At 40.1% G+C, this 28,000-nt stretch overlaps 1 pseudogene; it reads left to right on the forward strand.

The window, feature by feature from the left end:
* Positions 1 to 110: 110 nt before the first annotated feature.
* LOC115439454 (V-type proton ATPase 116 kDa subunit a-like) lies at positions 111 to 28,000 on the forward strand (annotated as a pseudogene).

Raw genomic sequence — 28,000 nt, forward strand, 5'->3', positions numbered from 1 at the left:
GTTTGACACCCCTGATGTATAGTATAAATTAATCCTAGCTGTGTGCTTTTCTTTCATTTACTTTTATTGTCGTGCTTTTATTTTTAACGACTTCCGCTTCCGGCTCCATCTCATCTTTAGTTTGTGTAACTTGACGCATCTGGTCCTTAATCTCCGCATCCAGCATCTCTGACAAACGGTGAGTTCGGCTACAATTATTCACCAGATTTAATCAAATGCACTCGGTCTTCAACGCGTTTCATTCCCGGATGTTTTGTCGTTAAAACCATGTGAATTATTTAACCTTTATTATGTTCGTGGTGTTTATTATCAGGAGGAAAATGTCATTTAGCTGCTTGTGTTCTAACCGTCTGTTCTAATGTTGTCACTTATATCCTTTATAGTGTCCTTTATAGTGTCCTTTACTGTGTCCTTTATTGTGTCCTTTGTGTCATATTTGTGTTTGGTTGTCGCGTGAACCGACACATATTAAAGAACGTCAGTGCAGATTTGTCCGTCGATTAACCGACCAGTTCATATTGTTAACGGGAGGAGCAGAAGGCGGTGTTTGATGGAAAACAGCGCGTGTTGGTGCTGATGCTGGCGGGTCTGGGTCCGGGTCTGGGTCCGGCCCGGATGTGATGCTCAGCTGATGGTTTAGGCCGCAGATGGATCATGGCGCCCTTGACAGTGGGAGGCAGAGGACAGACAGGATGGAACCACCCCCACCCAGAGGATGGGAGAGAGAGAGTGTGTGTGTGTGTGTGTGTGTGTGTGTGTGTGTGTGTGTGTGTGGGGTCTAAGTCTATTTATCCGCGAGATTATCTTCAACATTAATATCTTTTTTTTTTTTTCTGGAATCACGTGGTCAGATCATCTCCAGATCTTTTTTTTTTTTTCCCTCATACTTTATTTACATAATACCATATACACATAGAACAGAACATGGCATGGAGCAGAACATAGAGAAAACATAATGCTCGAGGTGAGGCAGGAAGAAATTAAATATAAATACATAGATAGCAGTGGCGGCACCAAGGGGGGGCGTGGGGGGGCAAATGCCCCCCCAGTTACAACCTTTGCCCCCCCACCCAGATTTTGGCAAATCTTTGGGGAAATTCAGGCAACGAAGAAATATGAAAAATTTGTCAATGAAAGTGTACATAACACATTTTGATACACTTATAATACAAGTTAGTGTACCTAAGTCTACAGATGTTGTCAGTGATTATATACGTGTGCTTTTAGTGGAAGCCATTGTATACATACGTTTTGTTTGATTAGTTTTATATATATATATATATATATATATATATATATATATATATGTATGTATATATATATATATATTGCAGCCACTAAAGCGCTAATTTTGCTATACGTGCAATTTTTTGGTCCGCCCCCCCAACATTTTCTTTGCCCTCCAGTTGCCCCCCCACTTTTAAAATCCTGGTGCCGCCACTGATAGATAGATAAGTAAATTAAATAAATAAAAGTAAAGGAATAAACAAGAAGAGAAAAAACAATAATAGTAATAGAATAAATATAAATAAAAATAATAAATAAATAAATAACAACTTAAATTCATCACATAAGACTTTTTAGTCTTCACAGCTTTAGGGTTAGTGCAAAAGTTAAGTGTGTCTAGGTAGGATTTTAAGTAAGATTTAAAGACCACAAAGCTGGGTTTCTGATTGGCAAATTTGCTGGCATGTCCATGAAATTTAGCTAATAAGGAAATGAGATTTAGAATAAACAATTTCTGAGCAGGCAGATCAGTAATAAAGAAACCGAATAAAATATCTTCAGTTTTGAAGTTAAAAGAAATATCCAGCTTTCTATTTAAAAAAAGACTGATATCACACCAAAAAATTTGACAGAAGGCCCATTCCCGAAACAAATGAGTTCATGTTTCATCCACATTATGACAAAATGAGCAAAGAGGGTCGACAGTGATCTTATACTTAACCAAAGCTGAATTAACTGGATAACACCTGTGTAACAGTTTTAAAGATACCTCTCTCACCTTATTCGAAATAAAAACCTTCCTTGGTAATCTTCAACATTAATATCTTTGCGGTCCGTGTTTGCACATTTACGTCATTCTTCTCATAGCATTAGGTGGTCACAGCAAACAACAACAAAACAAACCTGCAGAATTATGTATTTGATCAAATTTGTCCTTAATTGATCCTGGAAGGCCCTTTGATATATAACTCATAAATAGACACAAATAGATTTAACCCATAAGGACCCAGGGCTCCTTTATGTCAGTTCACAAATGAAATTTTCCTCTACATTTAACCTTTGTCAAGTGATTTATCACCATTTATTATTATATTATTCTCTGTATTTTTGCATTTTTCTGTGAAAATCAGGGTTTTTTTTCTATATCTAATTTAGTAATAATGCAGATGTTCATACAAGCTCAGTGTAAATTCAAAGGTTTTTATATCAAAACACAGAAAACTGAAGAAACGCTCTACAGTATTTGGAATGTGATTGCAGTACCTACACTGTAAAAAAGAAAAAGTTGAGAAAATGTAAAATATCAAGGCAATGTGATGCAAGAGATTTTTGAGTTTTCTTCACTACGATGTTCTCATTGTTCTAACTTTCTTTTCTAAGTTATGAAAGTTGATTCAACTATTAATCACTCTTTGTTACAACTTAAACTGTGAGTTAAAACAAATATTTATTTTATGTTATCAGTATAAAAAAACTTGACTTAGCTAGTTAAACAAACACACATTTCTGCTATATAAAAACATCAAGTTTCAAGTTAAAACAACTCACAACATTACATTATCCATTGAAAAAACCTTGCTTTCTTTTGTCAAAGGAACATACCATTATTACAGATGAGAGGTAGGCCTTCCTTTAGGACAGAGCTAGGCAAATCCAGTCCTTGAGGGCTGGAATCCTGCATGTTTTAGAGGTTTCCCTCTTCCATGTGTGCTGAATGAGGGAAACCTCTAAAAAATACAGGATACCAGCCCTCAAGGACTGGATTTGAATAGCCCTGCTTTAGGAAAAGCCAAATCTTTGGGAGGAGTTGGGATTTCCACACTAGTCTGAGCAAAGCCTCTCTGACTCGGGGTGTTTGAAGATGGTCTCTCCAGGAACAGGTGTTCTGGGTGTTGGGACCTTTGACCCCATTAGTGGAAGAGGCTTTGGCACACCTGTGTGGCATGATTGCTGTATGACGGTCTAAGCAGGTGCAATGACAGAGGGGAATGGGTAAGACTGTCGCCATGACCCCCCTCTGCCTGGTCTAACTGACCAGCTCTTTGAGTTGAAGAGCAAAAATAAGTGGACAGAACTAAATGGGGTTGTAATGTTTTGCAGTGTATATAAATAAAAGAAAATGTATGTTGCTGTAATTATATTTGAAAAATGCTCAATAAATAGATATTGAATAAAACAAAGCACAACTGAATGTTATCTGAAATCTTATTTATTTTGTGCCAAGAGCTCCCTTCTTAGACTGGTACAGTTTCAGCACACTGTAAAAACCATGTTTCCCTCTTCCACCACACCTGACAGTCCTTATCAGGCTTCTGCAGAGCTTGATGATAGGATTATCATTTGAATCAGGTGTGTTGGAAGAGGGCTCCATCTAAAACATGCAGGATAGTGGCTCTCAGGGACCAGGGTTGGTGACCCCTGGTCTAGTTCAAACTTGTTCAGATCATGTGTGCATGCACACGTCAGTCATCTGTGGGGTTTCCCACTGGTTCCCAACTTCACTCAAAAAAATCTACTCAGAAGTTCATAATCTTTGTTGTGCTGTTTAGAAAATCTTAGTTAGGACAACAATGAGAGAAATTTGCTGGGCAGACAAATTTTTGTGGGTTGTAAATGGAAAGCTTTATTTCTGAGTCAGTTTAATTTGAAAACTTTAATGAAATCAACAATTACTAGTTATTATTTTTACAGTGTACATACGACTCCTTTAACTTAATTTAACTTGTAGTGATATGATAGTTAACTGAACTTGTCCTGATCTGATGGTTGGTAAACCCTCCTTGTGTCTGTGTTCTCAGACTGGTGTAGGGGGGCTACAGGGTGGTGTCAACCATGGGGGAACTGTTCAGGAGTGAGGAGATGACGCTGGCCCAGCTGTTCCTCCAGTCAGAGGCGGCTTACTGCTGTGTCAGTGAACTGGGAGAACTGGGAATGGTCCAGTTCAGAGACGTGAGTACCAGCCTCATACCACCATAATGTTCCCTGGCTTTAAACTGGGTCATATCAACACAAACCTCAAGTGCAACTACACTCCAAATATGTCAATATGTAGATAATATGGACAGAACAAGACACAGAAAGAGAACATTCTCTTTTATATTTAATATTTTACTTTTAAACGTTTTTGCCTGTTTTTATGCACTTCATTCTTTGTGTGTTGCTGCTGTTAACACTGACATTTCCCCATGATGAACCCTAACCCTAACCCTAACCCCAGTTGCCATAATTGATGTGTTTTTTTTTTTCTTTTTCATTTACAGCTGAATCCAGATGTCAACGTGTTTCAGCGAAAGTTTGTGAATGAAGTCAGAAGGTGTGAGGAGATGGATCGGAAGTTACGTAAGTAATCCCACACATACAGCGTGTGTTGGTTTAAACCACATTATAATAAATATGTCTGCATGGATTACCCTCTGGTATCTGGGTGAGCATATTATGCATACGTTGCTAGGGCTGGGGATCATGGCCAATTTCCATAATCAATTCTATTTTTATTCATAAGGTTCTGAATCGATAAGTCGCGGTGCGATTCAATTCGATCCAATATCGATTTGATTCACTATTATCTGATTGATTCAGATTCATTTAGTAATACCAAAATACAATTTTGAGCTTTAACCTGACTGACTACTGCAGCCATTTGACACATCAGTACTGGTATCAATACTGATATTAGAAAGGAAATAAATATGATATTTCAGTAGAAAAAAGATGAAACAGCTGTGAAATAATGAACAGGTCAGAAACATTACCAGGGTTCTACAGTGGCTCAGAACAGACTGGTTTGGGGCGGGGGGTAGTGGTCCTGTTCCTCTGACTCATGTGTGGGTCCAAGTTAGTATTCCTAGAATGACCGGCTTCTGTGACTCACCTTGGAGATGCTCTGGACGGCCAGTTCCTTCACACCGGCCTGGAGGACCTCCCGCAGCGGGGTTTTCTCCACCCTCCCTCTGCGTCCCACCCTTGACGGAACTGTCGCGAGCGAGATCAACACACCCCGTCTTCCCCAGGGGCTCGCAAGGTGGAGCCGGCTGTGCTTCCGCGTCAGTGGTACCCGGGTCGGATACTCGCGGTCCTGCTCTGAAAAATTGATCTCATCCACTATTAATCAATTGCGCAAAATTAAACGAAATAGATCTAAGATCAATCAAATGGATTTTTTTACCCAGCCCTACACATTGCACTTCATGTTATTAAAGGTCAAATAATTTTACACAATTTGTTTTAGGTCAAAATTCAGAATTTATTCATTTTTGGACTGGTCGGGGTGTGTGTGTGTTTGTGGGGGGGGGGGGGGGGGGGGGGGGGGGGGGGGGGGGGGGCAGCGGTCCTGAATGACCAGCCTCTGCGACCCGCCTTGGAGAGGCTCCTGGTGGCCAGTTCCTTCACACCGGCCTGGAAGACATCCCACGAAGGGGTTTTCTCCACCCTCCCTCCATGTCCCTCCCACACCGGAACTGTCACGAGTGAGAGTGACACACCCCGTCTTCCCCAGGGGCTCGCAAGACGGAGCCAGCTGCACTTCCGCATCGGCAGTACCCAGGCCAGATACTCGTGGTCCTGCTCTGAAAGATCTCATCCACTATTAATCGATTACACAAAATTAAAACGAAATGTATCTTAGATCGATCAAATGAGTTTTTTACCCAGCCCTACACGTTGCACTTCATGTATTAAAGGTCAAATTATTTTACACAGTTTGTTTTAGGTCAAAATTCAGAATTTATTCATTTTTACATGATTTTTAAGATTCTGGCCCAGCCACTAATATCAGCCCATTGTAAACAGTGAAAATTACTACACATAGAGTGACCATATTTAGATTTACAAAAATGAGGACACTGAGCTCCGCCGTAGGTGGAATAACATGGTGGAGTAACAGACAAAAACAAAAAAAAACAGAACTGAATTTTGATTTGTTTTTTACTGAATAAGGCAACCTATTATTTCATCATGTTTATTACAGATCAGATGTACAAAGGCATAAAACATTTAATAACAGAATATTGGTCAGATTGCACTACATTTTCTTCAGACATTTCAGGTTATTCACATTTAAGGAGAGTTTGTTAATGTAATTATTTTCATAATTTTGTGTTTTGTTTTTTTTTGCATTATTTATTGGCATAATATAATTTTTTTTCACATTAAACCGAGAAGAACCTTTGGAGTCATTATTTATTGGTTGTTATATTATTATTTAACTGTGGATCATATTGGTCTGTATGTGGAACCTGAACTAAAACCAGTTTGACGCCTTTGACTCTTAATAACGGTTCCAATAAGGGTTCCAGATTGGAACCCTTGGTGGACTTGTTTTGACCCGTGGGCCGTATGTTTGCCACCCCTGCTCTAGTGTGTCTGTGGACAGGTCCGTCCACATCCACTGGCTGCTGTGGGTCAGTGCCTTTCACTGTCCTCATGTCCTATATGTCACTGGAAAGACCAAAGTCTTTTATTCCAGTGGGATCTGGAACTTTTCCGATTGCACGAACAGTGACGGATATTCAAACTGTGCTTACGCCGATACATACGCTTGAGTTTTTTTCTGTGGATAACAATGAAAACTGGATATTTATGCTAATTAATAAAACGCCCAAATGCTCTGGACTTTTGGTCCGTCTGCACTAGCACCTGTTTCTGAAGTGAGGAGAAAATGCACACAGACATATTTTGTTATTTAATATTTGACCTAGAACAAAAAATAATAATGCATATTAACCAGTGTTAGGGTTAAAGTTAGGGTTAGGGTTAACTCTAACACTGTTAATGATTGACATATGTCAGGCTGCAAAAATCAGAACATAACTAATCCAGTTATTATGTAGAATATTGGAAACATTATAAACATTTAAAGGGTTAAAAATATAACAAGTGTTGAGTGTTTGGTATTTGTGTTCACAGCTAAAGTTGATGAAATACAAAAAAGTGTATAAAAGTTGACATATTGGGACATTCTGATATTAGCAGAGCAGTGTGCAGATGGAGTGCTCTGTGGGATTGTCTGTGTAGGTTCTCATTGGCCCAGCTCATAGTTCTTCTTGGCAGTTCTTCTGGGTTCACCTGGACCAGTTTAGCTCTGGTTTAGCTTTGTGTGATTAGGAAGGAGCTCTATGGGCCAGATACCGGAGGGTTCAAGGGTTGAACTCCACACATAAAACCATGCCAGTGAGGCCATTTTGAAAAATGTGTGTTGTGATGTTACTTTGGTGAGTCATGGGTGGTTCTGCTCAACAGGATTTGTGGAGAAAGAGATCAAGAAGGCCAGCATTCCTACGGTGGACACCGGAGAAAACCCGGAGGTTCCTTTTCCAAGAGACATGATCGACCTTGAGGTCAGAGGTCAAATGCTTTTCTGTAGTTCATATCTCACATACAAAGAGTCAGTCTGGACTTCCTGTTGAAGGGTCCTCATAGTCCTGATCTGAACATTCAAATCTTCCTCATCCTCTCACTTATTTGTATTCATTTATTCATATGTGGAAACCAATACTATTTACAGTACAGTATGTGTGCGCAATAGTCACATCGCGATGTAGGAGGCAAATGAACTCAACATGTTCTCATCTAATTTCAACCTGGGTACCTCACACACACTGTGTAAAAGGCTAAGTACAAAGGCTGAACCCAAAAGCAAGACCACAAGTAACCAATAAGGTTTAGTGTTTTTATTAAACACTTTCACAAGGAAAATGGTACAACACAGAGAATATATAATTTCTGTGGAGCCTCCGGTTCCAGGGATAAACGTCTGGGCTGCGGGTGGAAACAACAGGCGACCGACTTGGTCGAGCCGGGAAAACCCCAACGGAATCCCCACTAGGGACAGACAGAGGGTGGTCAATAAACAAGCCAGGTCATACACGGAAAGACAGTCATACAAGCAACGGTACATGGGGACAGGCTAACTCACGGTAGTATTCCAGGCGAAGGTCGAAGCACAGGTGATCGGTGGAGGCTGAGGTGTTTAAAGGGAGCAGGCAGAGACAGAGTCGGGTAACGAACCAGGTCAAAAACGAGCAGGCAAGATAGGAACAGGCTGAATCGGTGGACGAAAACAGGTCAAACACAGCAGACAAACGAACAGGATCCAAAAAACGCTGGTAAGTGAACACAAACAAGTTGTAGAGCACAAACTGGCAACTAAACAGGGGAAGACTGAGGGTTTAAATACACAAGAGGGCGGGAAGACAACTGGACACAGGTGGAGATAATCAGGGAGGAGTCAGGTAATCAGGGAAAAGGTGAACACGATCAGGGAGAGGAAGTAAAGACAACAGACAAGACACATGAGGGAAACTTAACAAAATAAAACAGGAAATGACAAACAAAACAGACAAGACAGACAAAGTCCAATAGCCGACATGACACACTGCACACAGCCATCCACCAATCACATTCATTCTTTATCAGTTTGCTGAAGCAGACCACGCCCCTGCACATGGAGTGGGTCGCTGGTAACAACGCAGAATTTCCGCTGACGCAACGCCACGTCCTGCCCCCTCAAATGAAAGTTTGCGAAGCTTCAGGAGGAAAAAGAGAAATGAATGTTTCATCTTCACTTCTGCGGGCGGCATGGTCTGTACCGCCCCGTACCCCCATAGTATTATATAGTATATATTAGGGCTGGGCAAGTTAACCTGTTATTACCGCATTAACGCATTCATTAAATAACGCTGACAATTTTTTTATCTCACGTTAATGCTGTTTTATTCTAACTCCTATTCTTCTGCCCCTGCTTGTGTACGTGTAGCGATTAGCTTGGCAGATAGACAACAGGTTTCCCAAGAAAAGCTGGACACCCAAAACTTCTGTCCAAATCTTTTACCTGAGCCTCACTGTAAAACTGCAACATAAACACAAAATATGTCTCAGTTCTGTTCATTGCCTTAGTGCATTTACATGGCATTATACATTTAAATGAATGGGAAGAAGATCGCTAGCTCGATGCTAACTTGAAAGGGAAATCCATAGACATGATAACAATTAGCATTTACAGATTAATTTAAGATTTACGTCTTTTTATCCAGCAACAAAGGTTCACATCAGAGATATTTTATACTATTCATTCTTACAAGAGGACATAAGACATAGGGGCGACACGGTGGTGCAGTGGTTAGCACTCATGCCTCACAGCAAGAAGGTCCTGGGTTCGATTCCAACACCAGTCGATGGGGAGTGGGCCCTTTCTGTGTGGAGTTTGCATGTTCTCCCCCGTGTCTGTGTGGATTCTCTCCGGGTACTCCGGCTTCCTCCCACCATTCAAAGACATGCACTAATAGGTTAATTGGTTAATCTAAATTGCCCATAGGTGTGAATGTGAGAGTGATTGTTTGTCTCTATATGTTCAGCCCTGCAATGAACTGGCGACTTGTCCAGGGTGTACCCCGCTGTCGCCCCTATGTAGCTGGGATAGGCTCCAAGTGACCCCCGTGACCCTAGTGAGGATAAAGTGGGTTCAGAAAATGAATGAATGAATGAATTCTTACAACAACTGAACATAAAATACTCACAGGCAAACGTTTTTGGGGCCATACAAACAGAGTGAAAGAAACGTGTCTGTTAGTTCCTTCTTATGTCCGAACTGGCTACGGGAACACCGCAAGGACAAAACATACATTACTGCAACTTATTCTGACCACTAGAGGGCCCCCTTTGCTTGCTTTGAACAACTGAACATCACATATTATTGGGCTTATTAGTATTAGTACTGATTAGTGGGCTTAAGACTCCTGTCAATTACTCACAAGCAGAAATAAACCGGTGGGGACATAAACATGGAGAAAAGTGCCGGTCTTTTCCATGGATATTTTCATTTTAAATGTCTTCAGATGGTGGGGTTGAGAAGGACAAAGTTGTTTGTACACACTGCAATGTGGAATTATTTTTTTATCACTGGAGTACTTCGAGTCTGAAATATCACTTAAGGGCAATACATGCTGTTGATGCTGGCAACCGCCCCCCCCAATATAGCTATGCGATTAATCATGATTAATTGCAGAAATCCCTATGATCAATTGCAATTCAAAATTTTAATCGCTGCCCAGCACTAGTATATATACATATGCATAATATTAAAGGTCAGACGGAGACTGGTCGACCCCCCCCCTGGCCCATTCACGCGCGTATGTGACACACCGCTACACCAACAGATCAATTCCACAGGCAACACTGCAACGTTGAAAAATGAGCAACGAACGAGAAAATCATTGAAAACAAAGTCTTGGTGCCAAAAAGATAAGCAACGTCTGTTATGTAGAATTATTTCAGTGGTAAGAAGGATGAAACTGAAACGTGTTCGGTGTCGACAGTGCCTTACACCTGTCGACACAAGGGTTACAAGAGGATACACAACTAATTTGTTTGACCATTGTAATAGCAAGTTTACATATATTCCATATTACTTATAAGATTGTTTGAACTCTGTATTGTATGAGACTGGGGTTTTATTCTTATTAGACAAATGGTTGTGTTGTACTTTGTGTTTAGTCGGATGGTCAAGGACACATGGACACCTGGGTTTGAGAAGAGGTGCTTTCTCACAGACGTTTATCACAACAACTTTATCTCTTCCTGTACTCCCAGACATTCCGACCTGGCACAGACTTTTTTTTAAAATTAGTTTTCATATAAGAGACAATGACTGACTGTAATCTTTGTACGCTCCTGCAGACAGCTTTCACCTCTGTATGATCTGTACCTTGTTGGAGCTCCAATTAAAACACACAGAAAGACACTGATCATCTAATGACCTTTTCTTATTCTGAGGACGAATGAGCAGAGTATTTTTTCCACAACACCATTTTCGTCGGCGCCACACAGTTATTACATCCTCCTGAGTATTTTTTTCATATCACATACATCGCAGGGTTTAAAAAAATCGTCACATCAGTTTTTTCCAGTATCGTGCAGCCCTATCTAGGATGAAGAATAAATACTTTCACTACTGAAGAGTTGGAAACGCTGCCTCATAGTCCATACTAATGTTCAGCTGTGATTGGTTGTTGGTGATGGGCAGGCGACCTTCGAGAAGCTGGAGAATGAGCTGAAAGAGATCAACACCAACCAGGAAGCCCTGAAGAAGAACTTCCTGGAGCTGACGGAGCTCAAACACATCCTCCGCCGAACGCAGCAGTTCTTCGATGAGGTTAGTACCTGGATTATTCTGTGTCTGTGCTCATCCTCCTTCATGTGTTGACAGAACAAAGCTAAGTCCAGTGTCTGTGGTGGCTTTGACAGATGGAGGATCCCAACCTGCTGGAGGAATCCTCCGCCCTGATGGAGGGCAGCGAGGGGGGGCGTGGCGCTCCACTCCGACTGGGGTAAAAAAGACTTCATACTTAACCCTAGCCCTAACCAATACTTAACCCTAACCGTAACCTTAACCAATACTAACTTTAACTCTAACCAATACTTAACCCTAGCCCTAACCAATACTTAACCGTAACCTTAACCAATACTAACCTTAACCCTAACCAATACTTAACCCTAACCCTAACCAATACTTAATACTAACCCTAACATTAACCAATCCTCAACCCTAACAATACTTAACCCTAACCAGTACTAATGTTAACCAGTACTAACCTTAACGAATACTAACCCTAACCAACACTTAATCCTAACCAATACTAACCTTAACCAGTACTAACCCTAACCAGCACTGACCTTAACCAGTACTAACCCTAACCAGTACTAACCTTAATCATACTAACCCTAACCAGTACTTAACCCTAACCCTAACAATACCAACCCTAACCAGTACTAAGCTTAACCAGTACTAACCCTAACCAGTATTTAACCCTAACAATACTAACACTAACTAATACTAACCCTAACCAGTACTAACCTTAACCAACACTAACCCTAACTAATACTAACCCTAAACAGTACTAACCCTAACCATATTTAACCCTAAGCAATATTAACCTTAACCAATACTTAACCCTAACCAGTACTAACCCTAACCAATACTAACCCTAACCAGTACTAACCCTAACCTATACTTAGCCTAACCAGTACTAACCCTAACCTATACTTACCCTAACCAGTACTAACCCTAACCCTAACCCTAACCAATGCTAACCCTAACCAGTACTAACCCTAAACCTGTTGAACCATAACACAAGCTCCACTGACTGCTGAGCCCTTTGGATTTTAGTGTCTGGTCTTCAACATTAAAACATGTTCTTAATTGACTTAATTGATTATACATGTAAAAATGAGCGAAGTATAGATGAATGTAGATGAAAATGCCACTTCTTGTCTTAACCTGCAAGAACCTACATACTTTAAATACCTGTTGATCCACTAATTCTATCAATCCATGTCAATAATTGGTGTAAAATACAGTTCTTCATCGTTTCATGGTCATCAGATATGACCCATTTGGACGTTCAGAGGCTCCGTAGTTACCGTGGAAACACCATCATCTTCTACAACATTGATTACCCAGTAACACCCATGGAGTTGGATCAATGACAGTGGATGGACACACTGGGTTTATGTTCAGTTCATGACAGACTGGACTGAAAAACACACTGTTTTAATATAATAACCTTTGAATTTACTCTTGAGTTTTAATGAACATCTACAGGATCAGTGAATTACATACAGGAAGATACAGGATTTACACTGAAAAATGTTAAATGTGCAGGCCCCTAACCCTAACTCTAACCCTAACACTAACCCTAACCCACTAACCCTAACTCTAACCCACTAACTCTAACCCACTAACCCACTGACCCTAATTCTAACCCTAACCCACTAACCCTAACCCTAACCCTAACCCACTAACTCTAACCCACTAACCCTAACCCTAACCCACTAACTCTAACCCACTAACTCTAACCTACTAACCCTAACTCTAACCCACTAACCTAACCCTAACCCACTAACTCTAACCCACTAACCCTAACTCTAACCTACTAACCCTCAGTAGTCATTGGCTCGGTAGTCATTGGAGCTAACCATAACCTAACCCTAACCCACTAACCCTAACTCTAACCCACTAACCCTAACCCTAACTCTAACCCTAACCCACTAACCCTAACTCTAACTCTAACCCACTAACCCTAACTTTAACCCTAACCCATTAACCCTAACTCTAACCCTCAAACCCTAACCGAACCCTTACCCACTAACCCTAACTCTAACCCCCTAACCCTAACCCACTAACCCTAACTCTAACCCGCTAACCCTAACCCACTAACTCTAATCCACTAACCCTAACCCTCTAACCCACTAACCCTAACTCTAACCCCCTAACCCACTAACCCTAACTCTAACCCCCTAACCCTAACCCACTAACCCTAACTCTAACCCCCTAACCCACTAACCCTAACTCTAACCCCCTAACCCTAACCCACTAACCCTAACCCACTAACTCTAATCCACTAACCCTAACTCTAACCCCCTAACCCTAACCCACTAACCCTAACTCTAACCCCCTAACCCTAACCCACTAACTCTAATCCCTAACCCTAACTCTAACCCACTAACCCTAACCCTAACCCACTAACCCTAACTCTAACCCACTAACCCTAACCCTAACCCACTAACCCTAACTCTAACCCACTAACCCTAACCCTAACTCTAACCCTAACCCACTAACCCTAACTCTAACTCTAACCCACTAACCCTAACTTTAACCCTAACCCATTAACCCTAACTCTAACCCTCAAACCCTAACCGAACCCTTACCCACTAACCCTAACTCTAACCCCCTAACCCTAATCCACTAACCCTAACTCTAACCCGCTAACCCTAACCCTAACCCTAACCCACTAACTCTAATCCACTAACCCTAACCCTCTAACCCACTAACCCTAACTCTAACCCCCTAACCCACTAACCCTAACTCTAACCCCCTAACCCTAACCCACTAACCCTAACTCTAACCCCCTAACCCACTAACCCTAACTCTAACCCCCTAACCCTAACCCACTAACCCTAACCCTAACCCACTAACTCTAATCCACTAACCCTAACTCTAACCCCCTAACCCTAACCCACTAACCCTAACCTAACCCCCTAACCCTAACCCACTAACTCTAATCCACTAACCCTAACTCTAACCCACTAACCCTAACTCTAACCCACTAACCCTAACCTAACCCTAACCCACTAACCCTAACTCTAACCCACTAACCCTAACTCTAACCCACTAACCCTAACCTAACCCTAACCCACTAACCCTAACTCTAACCCACTAACCCTAACCCACTAACTCTAACCCTAACCCACTAACCCTAACTCTAACCACTGACTCTAACCCTAACCCACTAACCCTAACTCTAACCCACTAACTCTAACCCTAACCCACTAACCCTAACTCTAACCCCTAACTCTAACCCTAACCCACTAACTCTAACCCACTAACCCTAACCCTGCGTCCAGTATGTGATGAATGACCCAGTTGAGTTCTGGTGCTGGGTTCGTGTGCTCACTGGGTTTCTCTGTAAAAATGGTCGTTGGCTGGCTGTTCCATGTGTCCGTGGCTGAAGGCTGTGCTCTGTGCAGATTTGTGGCCGGTGTGATCAGCAGGGAGAGGATCCCCACCTTTGAAAGGATGCTGTGGAGGGTGTGTCGGGGGAATGTCTTCTTGAGGAAGGCTGAGATTGAAGACCCTCTAGAAGACCCCACCACGGTAGATGAGTGCACACATACACACCACTGTCACAAATCTGCGTCATCAGGACATAATTCAGTCAAAGCTCATTTACATATACGGGACAACCTGGCAGTGCAAGTTTAATTTGTTCCATGTCCGAGGTCGTTTTGTGATCTACTTGTTTTACAAATTAATTTTCCCTATTGAAATTAACTGAAATATAATTAATTTTTTCAGCCCCAAAACCACCTAGCAATCCTGTTTAAGGGTTTTTAAAACAGAAAAAGTGTAGTTGGACAAAAAAAATAAGTAGGAATACACAATAAAAGAGAAGAAGCAGAAGAAATAAACTGGTTTTATTAACTTATTGACCTTAAAGATGAGATGATCTGTGTGTGAGGAAGATGGTGGAGGAGGAGGAGGAAAAGGAGGAGAAAGAGGAGGAGGAAGAAGAGAAGGAGAAAGGAGGAAGAGGAAAGGAGGAAGAAGAGGAGGAGGAATGGAGGAGGAAGAAGAGGAGGAGAAAGAGGAGGAGGAAGAGGAGGGGAGGAAGAGATGGAGGAGGAGGGAGAGAAGAGGAAGAGGAGAGGGGAAGAAGAGGAGATGAGGAAAGATGGAGGAGGAGGACGAAGAGATAGAGGAAGAGGAGAAGGGGGAAGAAGGGAGGATGAGGAAGAGATGGAGGAGGAGGAGAAGACAAGAGAAGAGGAGGAGAGGAGGAAGGGGAGAGGAGGAAGAGGAGGAGGAAGAAGAGAAGGAGAAAGAGGAGGAGGAAGAAGAGGAGGAGAAAGAGGAGGAAGAGGAAGAAGGGGAAGAGGAAGAGGAGGAGGAGGAGAAAGGAGGAAGAGGAAGAAGGGGAGGAGGAAGAAGGGGAGGAGAAAAAGGAGGAGTCGGAGCAAAATTGAAGAGAAGGAAGATGAGGAGGAAGAGTAAAGAAGGTGAGGAGGAAGAAGAGGGGAGAAAGAGTAGGAAGAGGAGAGGAGAGGAGAAGAGAAAGAGGCAGATCCTTTATTTCTGTCTGTCATTACTGAACACACTGATTCGTCCAGGTGTGTCCTGACCACAGATCCCAACAGGAAGAGCAGGAACACCTGAATGAACAGTGTGTCCAGTAACCGACAGACAGGATGTAAATGCTCCACCTGTACATCAGACAGTAGTGACCCATAAAGGAACTGCATCACCAGAACTGAATTTGTCTGGATGATTTTTTTCAACTAAATCAAAATCCTCTGTCTGCTTTGTCAACACCTCTTCTAATTTACTCGTACAGATGCTGACTAGCGGTTAGGGTTAGCTAACCCTAACTCTGACCCCAGTATGGAGCTGGCTTGTACTGTAGATTCCCACTGGTCTTTCTAGACTCAGACACTGGTCTGATGGTGCACTGGTACTGCGATGCTCTACTGTGTAACACTAATCTGAATGATAAAGAAAGGCCTGTTTTTTCTTCACAGGGAGATCAAGTGCACAAATCCGTGTTCATCATCTTCTTCCAAGGAGACCAGCTGAAGAACAGAGTGAAAAAGATCTGTGAGGGGTCAGTGTTTCCTTCTCAGCTCCACTTCATCACCATGTTTTACAGGCTAAACCCAAGCATTGCACCTTTTTACACATGAACCAATGTCTGGGTTTGGACCTGCACTGAGGTATAGCATTAGGTATATATGAGGGTAAGAAACCCTCATATGCACACATGTACCCTCATATGCACACATGTACCTTCATATGTACACATGTACCCTCATATACACATGTACTCTCATATATACACATGTACCCTCATATATACACATGTACCCTCATATGTACCCTGATATATACACATGTGCCCTCATATATACTCATGTACCCTCATATATACTCTCATATGTACACATATACCCTCATATATACACTTGTGCCCTCGTATGTACCCTCATATGTACCCATGTGCCCTCATTTGTACCCTCATATGTACTCTCATATGTACACATTACACAGTTCTGTATAGAGTTACAATTAGGGCTTCAACTAATGATGATTTTTCTAATTGATTAATCTGTAGATTATTTAATACTAATTGATTCATCAGATAAACACAAAAGACTCAATTCTCAAACATTGGCATTTAACCCAAAGCAATAAAGGCTGCAGACAAGTCACTACTGATTACATTCCCACAGTAGCTTGGGTGTAGTAGCATTGTGGGCCCCATGAAAGGTAAACATTGTGGGCCCTTCATAAAATAAGGTATCTGTAAGTTTGTTGTCGGAGCGCGGGGGTGGGGTGGGGGTGGGTATATACATGGGGGTACATTCCATAAGTGCTGCAACTATCGCAACTGGTGTGAAACCAAACGTGAAACTTAACTTCGGACGTCCGTCTCCCAGCTTTTAACGCCTCTCTTTTACTCCAGAGCGTACATGAAATTTTCACAACTTCTAACCTATATCCACTGGGCCCCCTGGGAATGCTGGCCCCATGAATTTGTCATGCCCCCCCTTATGGCGCCCCAGGTTAGCAAGCGCTAGCCCGCTACCTAGACTTGTTATGGCTAGAGGGGGGCAGCCGTGGCCTGGGGGCAGCTGTGGCCTAGAGGGCTGTAGAGTCACCTGGAGAGTCAGCTTATCACCGGTTCAAAGACTGGCAGAAAAAAAGTTGTTGGCTGATGTGCCCTTGAGTGCGGCACTTAACCACCTGTTTGCTTCCTGGGCACCTGCTATTGCAAACCCACTGCTCCTAGTCTGTGGTGTGTTCCTGCATGTTCTAGTGATGCATTAAAAACAGAAGGTACATTTCAGAGTGTGGTGCATGCACAGTATACTGTACACTGACAATAAAGGATCTTCAACCAGCTCCGGTTATCCAGTTAGCATGTGGGCATGCCTCAATACTAACGTGTTCAAGACCCAACAAATCGACTGCCGAATTCATTGCCAACTCTTTTAAGAATCAGCTTGGATCAATTTAATTGATGCGTTGTTGCAGCACTATTTGTAATGTTTTGCATTAAATTATGTTCCTTTTTTATGTCAAAGAGATCCTTCCTGCCCTTTCTGCCCGAGCCCAGTGAGATGTTATTTTGGAAAGAATATGTGCAGTTGTTACTATTGGGACACAAATCAATGACTCAAATGATGTTGAAAGTTGCGTTTTCCACACTAAAACACTCTAAAATGTTAATATTTGGCCCAACCCTGTTAGCATCTGTAACAGGATGATGAAAATGTCTAGACCAAAGACAAAAGAAAGAAGAAGCCTTGGTATGTGCATGATGCAGACATCAAGGCAGAATGGTGTGATTGTTTGTTGACTGTGTGGGGTGTGGGGGGGGTCTGTCCAGGTTCCGGGCCTCTCTCTACCCTGTCCTGAAACCCCCAGGAGAGGAAGGAGATGCTGGCGGGGGTCAACAGCCGCATTGACGACCTCCAGATGGTACGTGTCTCACTAACAGATCTGTATCTGTAATTAGACAGTCAGGTCTAATCTAATTATCTAGGAAGCACACACACGCACACACACACCACACACACACACACACACACACACACACACACACACACACACACACCACACACTATTCAACTGCAAAAAGTGAAAAGAGAGGGAGTTTCCTCTAACCCTGGAATAATCAGGTGTATTGTATAGACCACATTAATAATTGTGATACAGTTTTTTATTTCAGATTTCTTTCAAAGGCTTTTTGTTGAAAATCAAAAAAACAAGACATTAATCCCAAGCATTACACAACAGGATGTGTGTTGAAGCTGTACTTGTACAAAAGCCTACAGTGGAGGTGGGTGTGCCCATGGGTTAGGGTTAGGGTGTCCATCGAATCTGTCCAAGACCTTTGTCCTGGCTCATACTGTTGTAGTTCCTAATGGTTTGCCCTTATTTAGTCTGGAAAAAGCCTTGGTTCTGCTTCAGACTGCTACTCTGCCCTGCTCTAATACATGAATACAGACCATAATACACGAATACAGACCATAATACATTAATACAGACCATAATACACTTAATACAGACCATAATACACTAATACAGACCATAATACAGTAATACAGACCATAATACACTAATACAGACCATAATACACTAATACAGACCATAATACAGTAATACAGACCATAATACACTTAATACAGACCATAATACACTAATACAGACCATAATACACTAATACAGACTAAGGCTACTTTCAGACTGCAGCCAAATGTGACCCAAATCCAATTTTTTGTCCATATGTGACCTGTATCCGATCTGTTAAAGACAGTTTGAACAGCCCTAATCTGACCCAGACCACTTTCATATGTGGTCCTAAATCTGACCCAGACCACTTTCATATGCAGTCCTAAATCCCATACATATCTGATATTTTTTAATGCGACTTCAGTCTGAATGGCCAGGTCGCATTAATCCGACCTTTCCAGTCTGCCACAAAAATCAGCACATTATAAACAATTAAAAGTTACTGCACTAACACCTTTCTCGGAAGTGAGTAAAACATGCACACTGACACATTTTAGCTTTGATGAAATACAAAAAAAAAAGAAAAAAACAGAGTTAAAAACAAACTGAATAAAAACATTTGGACATTAGCTCCTCTGGTGGTTGGAAGGAGCTCTGTGGAGGGTTAACGGAGGGCGTTCAGATGCTCCAACCCCAGAGCTCCAGGGTCCAGACTGGGTTCAGGTTCATCATCTAATGGTGCTCCTCCATACCTCCAGGTGTTGAACCAAACAGAGGACCACAGACAGAGAGTGTTACAGGCTGCCTCCAAGACCATGCGAGTGTGGTTCATCAAGGTGAGGAAGATGAAGGCCATCTACCACACACTCAACCTCTGCAACATCGACGTGACCCAGAAGTGTCTGATCGCTGAGGTGTGGTGTCCCGTCTCAGACCTGGACTCCATCCAGTTCGCTCTGCGCAGAGGGACCGTGAGTTCATTCATATCAATGCATCTTAAATACTGAGATTTCACTTTAGATCTGTCATTATTGAAAATGACATTGAAATCAAAAATGTGTAACTGGAATGATTTCATCTGAATAACAGAATGATTTCATTGAATAATGGATGATTTCACCTGAATAATGGGATGATTTCACCTGAATAATGGGATGATTTCACCTGAATAATGGGATGATTTCACCTGAATAATGGATGATTTCCTGAATAATGGGATGATTTCATCTGAATAATGGGATGATTTCATCTGAATAATGGGATGATTTCACCTGAATAATGGGATGATTTCACCTGAATAATGGGATGATTTCACCTGAATAATGGGATGATTTCATCTGAATAATGGGATGATTTCATCTGAATAATGGGATGATTTCATCTGAATAATGGGATGATTTCACCTGAATAGTGGATTAATAAAACGTCAAGACAGATTTCATTCAACACATTCCTTTTCCTGTGGACGTGTAGAGCTGGAGCTTTAACCCTAGTTCTCATCTGTGTATTATTATTAGCACCATACAATGGTCTGTTTCCATCCGCACCCATACTCTGATCAGTATCTGATTATTGATCATGTAAACAGTATAATTTGATCAGTTTTATCAAGTAACAGCAGTAATCTGATTATAATAAATCAGATTAACACCTGGATTTGTCTCAATACTTCCATGTCTTCATGTATGTAAACAGGTTAACCCTTTGGGTTTAGTTTATTTATTTATTGTTTTTTCAAAAATATTCAAATTTGATATCAAGATTTGAAAAAGTTGTCTGTTTCATTCAGTTATGTTGCTTGTCCCGGTATTGGCGCTTAAAGGGTTAATCTGATTTCTTTCATTCTTTTAAATCTGTGCACGTGTAAAAAGTAAATCATAGAAAATGGAAACAACAAGGCCAGTTGTCAGCAGAAGACAATAACAGGAAGTTTGAGTCTACCGTCACTACGTGCGTACGCTCTCTGAAGAACTCTGATAATAGACTGAACCAGAGGCTGGATTATCCCATTCCTGAAGGGACTGTAAACACATCACTTCTGATTAGTGCGAGTATCTGATCGCTAACACTTATCAGATTTTTATGTAAATGAATTCATTGACAGAGCCAAATCCAGTGGATTTTCCCCACATTTGATTGGATATTGTTGGTGATTTTGTGTTTATCATAAAATTAAACAGTGAGAGATTCTACTGTATTTTCCTCTCATGTACAGTCGTCCTCTAAATTATTCATACTCCTGACATTTACTGTGACAGTTTGTTTTTGTGATGAAATGAATGAATTTGGTTCAGTTTGTTTGTGACTTATATGTGAGCCACAAGTGAAGGAAGAACAAGTATTGATACTGGAATATCTTTTATTTCAGGAGTATTTTATCAGTGGATAATGTTCTAAATGGTTCCTCCCCTAGTTTTACTCAGTCCAATGTCTGTTCTGAAGAGTCAGTAGAGTAGCCTTTGTTCTGGATGATGGTTCCTGTTAGTGTCCACAGACTGTCTTCTGTCCCCTGTGGGAAGGTGGGATCACATTCTTAGAGGACAAATCAGGATTTTATTTTTGGCTAAAATCATGCACCCATACCTCGATCCTAACCCATCCCCGACCCCTAACCCTTTCTCTCATGTATCTCCATGCTGCTTTGTCTTCTGCTGTATTGACAGTATCAAGCCAACAGGTGATTTGTGTTGTTTTCTTTTTTTTTTTTCCAGGAGAGAAGTGGCTCCACAGTTCCATCCATACTCAACAGGATGCAGACTAAACAGACTCCACCCACCTTCAACAAAACCAACAAGTTCACATCGGGCTTTCAGAACATTGTTGACGCTTACGGCATCGGGAACTACAGAGAAATCAACCCAGGTTATACACTGTCCATGTTCTGTAACAGTAGATGGTCAACACTAATCTGTAACATTTCTACTTTAAAACCATTAAAACAGCTGTAATTAACATCACAGTGGAAACAGATGGGACATGATATAAAGGAGCCATGAAATCCTTTAGTAGAGTTTAACCCTTTCGTGCATAGTGGTCAGTACAGTGGACGGCTATTCTACACCTGTTCTCTTGTACATTCATGAATTTTATTGTTTTAGTTCCATATCAGCTGACACAGTGGACACTTATGCACCATCCCATACACTGCAATTCATACCATTACTGTAACTTTACTGTTCTTAATAAACCTGATCTGCAGTAAGATGTTTGAGTGAAAATCAATTGCTAATTACCAGGCTATTAGACCGTAATTAACAGTTTTCTTGAACAAAAAGGGTTTTTTTTGCATATTATCTCCATGAATTGAGTAACAACTAGTATTGGAGTATGTTAAAATATGAGAAAATGGCATTTGCGGCATTAAAAATGTTTTTATTTCATATTTTTCACACAGTATATCACTTTCTGATGATGGGTTTTAAATACATGTTTCTTTGCTTCAAAATATTAAACCCATGGTGTCCAGCTGAGTGGACATGTTTGTAACTCCATGAAAAACAGGGTCGAAAAAAATTCAATTGCATTGTTTTTTTCATGCCTAAAAAGAAAAGAAAATATTGACTAAGGTTCTCATAATTCATGCATGAAAGGGTTAAAAAGCTTAAAAAGTCTTAAAAAGCCTGGTGATAAGCATGAGCTGCAAGTGTTGGAAGGGGGGTAAAAACTGGCCTGGACTACACCCAGGATCCTCACAGACATGTAAGCTGCAGGTGACATTTCTCTGTGTTTGATGATTGAAGTGCTTTGTGTGTGATGGGATATTTGTTCTTGTTGCCCCCTCCAGCTCCGTACACCATCATCACCTTCCCTTTCCTATTTGCTGTGATTTGGAGACATGGGTCATGGTGTGTTAATGACCTGTGCTGCCCTGTACCTGGTCATCCGAGAGAGTCGCCTGCTCGCTCAGAAGAGTGACAATGAGGTACAGCACTCTACCCAAAAACACGTGGAACTTTTCATACTCATTATGGTGGTCCTTAAATAGAACCAAAAAATAATGTTCAGAATGTTGTGGCTCTGACCCCTAAAATGTGTTCCATTTGACCAGAGGCGGCACTAGGACATCGGGAATGGGGAAGCTAAATTTCATGGGACAAAAAAAAAAAGTTTTTAGCCAGCAGCAGCAGACTGACGCTTACACTAATAAAGGCTTCATCTTGGAAACATGACTCAATGAACCCTTTTACTGAGCATTACACCCAAAATTACAATAATATTTCAGCTAATATCGGTTTTCGTCATTTTGTTAGTTTTCGTTAATGATTATAACCTTGGGCCCAAGTCATAAAAGCACTATCATGAACCTGTTACTGATTTTTCACCAAAAGCAATGAACGCCTTCAGTCAATCTTTATTTATATAGCACTTTTCATACATTGAGGATGTAGCACAAAGTGCTTGACATATAAGTTTAAAAATCAGTACCAGCAGGCTGTTCCATAGCATAATGCTGAAAAGCTGCCTCGCCATGAGTTTTTGTGTTAGCTTTTGGAACAAGTAAAAGGCCAGTGCCAGAGGACCTCAGGGTGTGCGAGGTTCATACGGTAAAAGCAAGTCTAAAAGATAAGAAGGAGCAAGACCATTAAGACATTTAAAAACTATTAAAAGGACCTTAAAATCATTTCTGAAACACACGGGGAGCCAATGCAGTGATTTTAAAACTGCTGTAATGTGAGCCCGCCTTCTGGTCTTCGTCAGCACTCGAGCGGCTGAATTCTGAAGAAGTTGGAGTTGTGAAATTCTGTCTTTGGGAAGACCAGAAAGCAAGGCATTACAGTACTCTATTTCCTGTATTCTACTGGAAATAAAAGCATGCATCAGCATCTCCAGGTTGGCTCAAGAGAGAACTGGACGGACTCTGGCTATGTTCTCAAGATGATAAAAACCTGTTTTTACAGTGGATCTAATATGTGGGATAAAAGTAAGCTCAGAGTCAAAGATAACGCCCAGGTTTTTTACTTGTTCAGATGGGTTAACAGAATACGCTTGTAGTTTTGGTAAGTATTTCTCTCTCGTAGCCTCAGGACCGATAACTAAAACTTCAGCCTTAACCTCCTCAGACCCAGCTATGGGTTTTCTGTCCACATTTGTGGACAAGAGTTTCACAACTTAATACAAAACAAAAAGAACAGAAAACTGTCCACCACAAAGGACATTCCATAAAAATTTTAAAAACTGCATCTGAAAAAACTGTTGCATCATGATGTTTCTAATATAGGCACTTATTTAATAAAAAACAAAAAAGCTGGTCCTTTGCTGACATTTCCTGGGTCTTAGGAGGTTAAATTTCAACCTGTTTGAGCTACCTGTAAACTTTTGGATAATCCCACCAAAAATTGTCAAACACATTTTCTCCTGATATGAATTCATTTCAAGGGGTCAGAGACTGAAAAACCAAGACTTAAAAAATAAGGACCACCCTAATGCTCATACATAATACAACTAATTATTGTTATTGTTTTGTAGATGTTCAACATGGTGTTTGCCGGTCGCTACATCGTCCTCCTGATGGGGATCTTCTCCATCTACACAGGCGTCATCTACAACGACTGTTTCTCCAAGTCACTCAACATGTTCGGTTCTGGATGGAGCGTCAGGCCCATGTTTGGCCCCAAAGGAGCAAACTGGACGTAAGTTGAACTGGGAGCATCTAGGGCTGTTAGAAATATTGGTTCTGCAATATATCGCGATATTTCATTTCACAATACTGTATCGATATTAAAAAGTACTTTATTCAAATGCAGATATTGTGGAGGTTCATTTTAGTTTTTTTTGCTTTTTTTTTTATTTATATTTATTATTTAACACTTTTATTAAATAATGTTAGTTCCTTTTTTGGGATTGCACAAAATAATGTTATGATGTTAGTTATAAACTAATAGAATATGAACATTTGAACAGGATCTGAAACTGTAATGTCTGTAAAACAGAATTTCAGTTTGAACACAGGAACATTTTGTGATATAACATTAGATCCTGTGGTGATCAAATAATGTGTTTAGTATTTGTGCATATTTCTGGTGTAATTCAATTCTTCAAGGAATAATCATAAAAAAAAAAAGAAACAAACAAAAAATTGCCCTTTTTAACAGTATCGTGATATATCGTATTGTAATCCTAGTATTGTGATTTGTATTGTATCTCCAGGTTCTTGCCAATACACAGCCCTAGTAGCATCTGGGATGATGCTCTAAAAATGTTTACATTTACAAACTGTCCTTTCACTAAAAATGTGAATGACTTGAATGAATATGAACAACCTGAAAGTCAGTGTAATTTCACCAATATTCTGCCTGTTACTAAATATTTGGTTTATTTGTAGATCCACTGTGATCTGTAAATGTTTAAGTGATAAACGGAGGCATAATATTGTTAAAATTGCCCTTATTTTTCTCAAGAAATTTAAGGTTATTCGTGGTTGTTCAGGTTAATCACTTTTTTTAATGAATAGTTTGTAAATGTTTTCATGTGTAATTTGACTTTTTTTCACTCTAAAACAGTGGTGTCAAACTCATGTTAGTTCAGGGGCCACATTCAGCCCAATATGAGCTGAAGTGGGCCAGACCAGTCCAATATATAAATAATGTCAATTCCAAACTTTTCTCTTGTTTTTAATGTAAAAAAAAAAAAAAAAGAAAAAGTAAAACTACATGATGAAAATATTTACATCTACAAACAATTGTTAAAAAAATTCTGAATAACATAAACATCCATGAAAAAACTGAAATTTTCTAAGAAAAAAAGTGCAATTTTAACAATATTCTGCCTCAGTTGATCATTTACAAATGGGCTTTACAACGTACAGATCACAGTGGATCTAAAAAATACACATTAACCCTTTCATACATTACACTACAGTGGACAGCTGTTCAAAGGTATTCTCTTGTATGTTCATGGATTTTGTTTTAATTCCATATCAGCCAACACAATGGATGCCTAAGCATCATCCCAAACACTGCAATTTATACCATTACTGTAACTTTGCTGTTCTTAAAAACCTGATCTGCAATAACATGTTTGAGTGTAAAAAAATGTTAATTGTTATTAGATTTTAATTAACAGTTTTTTGTTGTTGTTTTTTTCAAAACAAAAAGTTGTTTGTTTTTTTGCATATTATGTCCTTGAAGTCAATAATAACTAGTATTAGAGTATGTTAAAATGTGAGAAAACATCAGCTTAGTGGCATTAAAAATGTTTTTATTTAATAGTTTTCACACAGTATATCAGTAAATATATGTTTCTTTGCTTCTAAAATTAAACGCATGATGTCCAGCTGAGTGGACAGTTTTGTAACTCCAAGAAAAATAAGTTCTTAAAAAAGTTTTAATTGCATTGTTGTTTTTCATGCTTAACGGAGAATAAAAACACTCAGGAAAAAATCTTGATTAAAGTACTTATAATTCATGCATGAAATGGCTAAAATTACAGTTGTCTTAATACATTTCAGGCTATTCAAATTTTTAGTGAAAAGATAGTTTGTAAATGTAAAACTTTTCATGTAATTTTTTTTTTTTTTTTACACTACAACAAAGAGAAGCAGCTGGAGTTGTCGTTATTTATAGGTTATTGTGATAGTATTGCACTGGTCCGACCCACTTGAGATCGATTTGGATTGAATGTGGAACCTGAACTAAAATGACTAAAGTGTTTTTGTAGCTCACAAATTGATCCCACGAGCTGCATTGGACCCACTGATGGGCCGGTTTTGTTTGACACCTGTGCTCTAAAACATAGAGAAAAGTTTGGAGTTGTCATTATTTCTAGGCTGTGTTATTATTTTACTGGTCTGGCCTGGTTAAGATCATATTGGGCTGTACCTGGAACCTGAAATAGAAGGAGTTTGACGTCTTTGCTCTGGGGTTACAGCCTTGAAAGCTCCAGTTGACAGACTGTAGAGCTGGGGCGTTAAACTCATTTTAGTTCAGGGGCCATATTTAGCCCAATTTGATCTCAAGGTGGCCAGACTAGTAAAATAATGACTTAATAACCTATAAATAATGACAAATCCAATTTTCTTTTTGTTTTAGTAAAAAAAAAAACCAATTAAATTATGAAAATATTTACATTTTTCAAAAAAAGATGTGAATAACCTGTAAAAACTGAAATTTGATTTGAAAAATTAGTGCAATTTTAAAATAATATGCCTCGACTTATTATTTGTACATGTACATTACACACAATGTAACATACACATTTGGTAACAGGCATAATATTGTTAAAATTTTGGAGTTTGGAACTAAAATTTGATCAATGTCTACAATACTACATCTTTTATTAACACAACTACAGATCACAGTGGATCCATAAATGCACAAAACATTTAGAAACAGGCAGAATATTGTTAAAATTACACATTTTGGGTTGTTCATGTTTGTTTTTATTTATGTATATTTGCATTTTATTGGGAAAGAATAGTTTTGTAAATGTAAATATTTTCACAGTGTAGTGTTATTTTTTTCACTTTATTTTTTTTCTACATAATTTTTCACATAGAAAATTTGTAGTTGTCATTATTTATGGGTTATTGTGTTGTTATTTTTACATGACAGCACATTTGTTTGTATGTGAAACCTGAACCAAAATGATTTTGACAACCTTGACTGTTCAGGTTCATTTTTGCACTTCCATCCTGCGGGCCGGAATGGAACCTTTGGCGGGCCAGATTTGGCCCCCAGGCCACATGTTTGACACCTGTGCTGAAGAGAATTCTGCCAATCACAGGTCAATCAAAGGGGTGATTGACAGGTGTAATGACCAACAGCTTTACCTTTACAGAAATCATGACAGCGTGAACAGTGTCATATCTCCATATTTGTTTTCAGTCTGTCTTTGGGTTTGAGGGTGGGAGTGGTTCTACTGTCAAAGTCTGGTGTTTTTTACACCATGTTTCTGCCTCGTGAAGCTTTAGTAAAACTCGTGGTTGATGCAAAGAGGATATACTATTTAATTCATTCATTCACTGCTGTTAATTGTTCAGCATTTTATTTCATATGTATGACAGGATAAGGCATGCATTGTCAATAATTCCTGTTTATTACGATGTTTCCTTTGTCTTAAATGTGGCCCCTGATGTGTTGTAGGAAAGAAATTGGTGAGAATGCAGTTCTGCAGCTGGACCCAGCCGTTCCTGGAGTCTTCAATGGGCCTTATCCACTTGGAATTGACCCGGTAAAACTTACATACTGTGATAGTTTGAGTTTGAAGCTTTAA

The sequence above is a fragment of the Sphaeramia orbicularis genome, chromosome 19, assembly GCF_902148855.1.
Source record: "Sphaeramia orbicularis chromosome 19, fSphaOr1.1, whole genome shotgun sequence".
Classification (NCBI taxonomy): Eukaryota; Metazoa; Chordata; class Actinopteri; order Kurtiformes; family Apogonidae; genus Sphaeramia; species Sphaeramia orbicularis.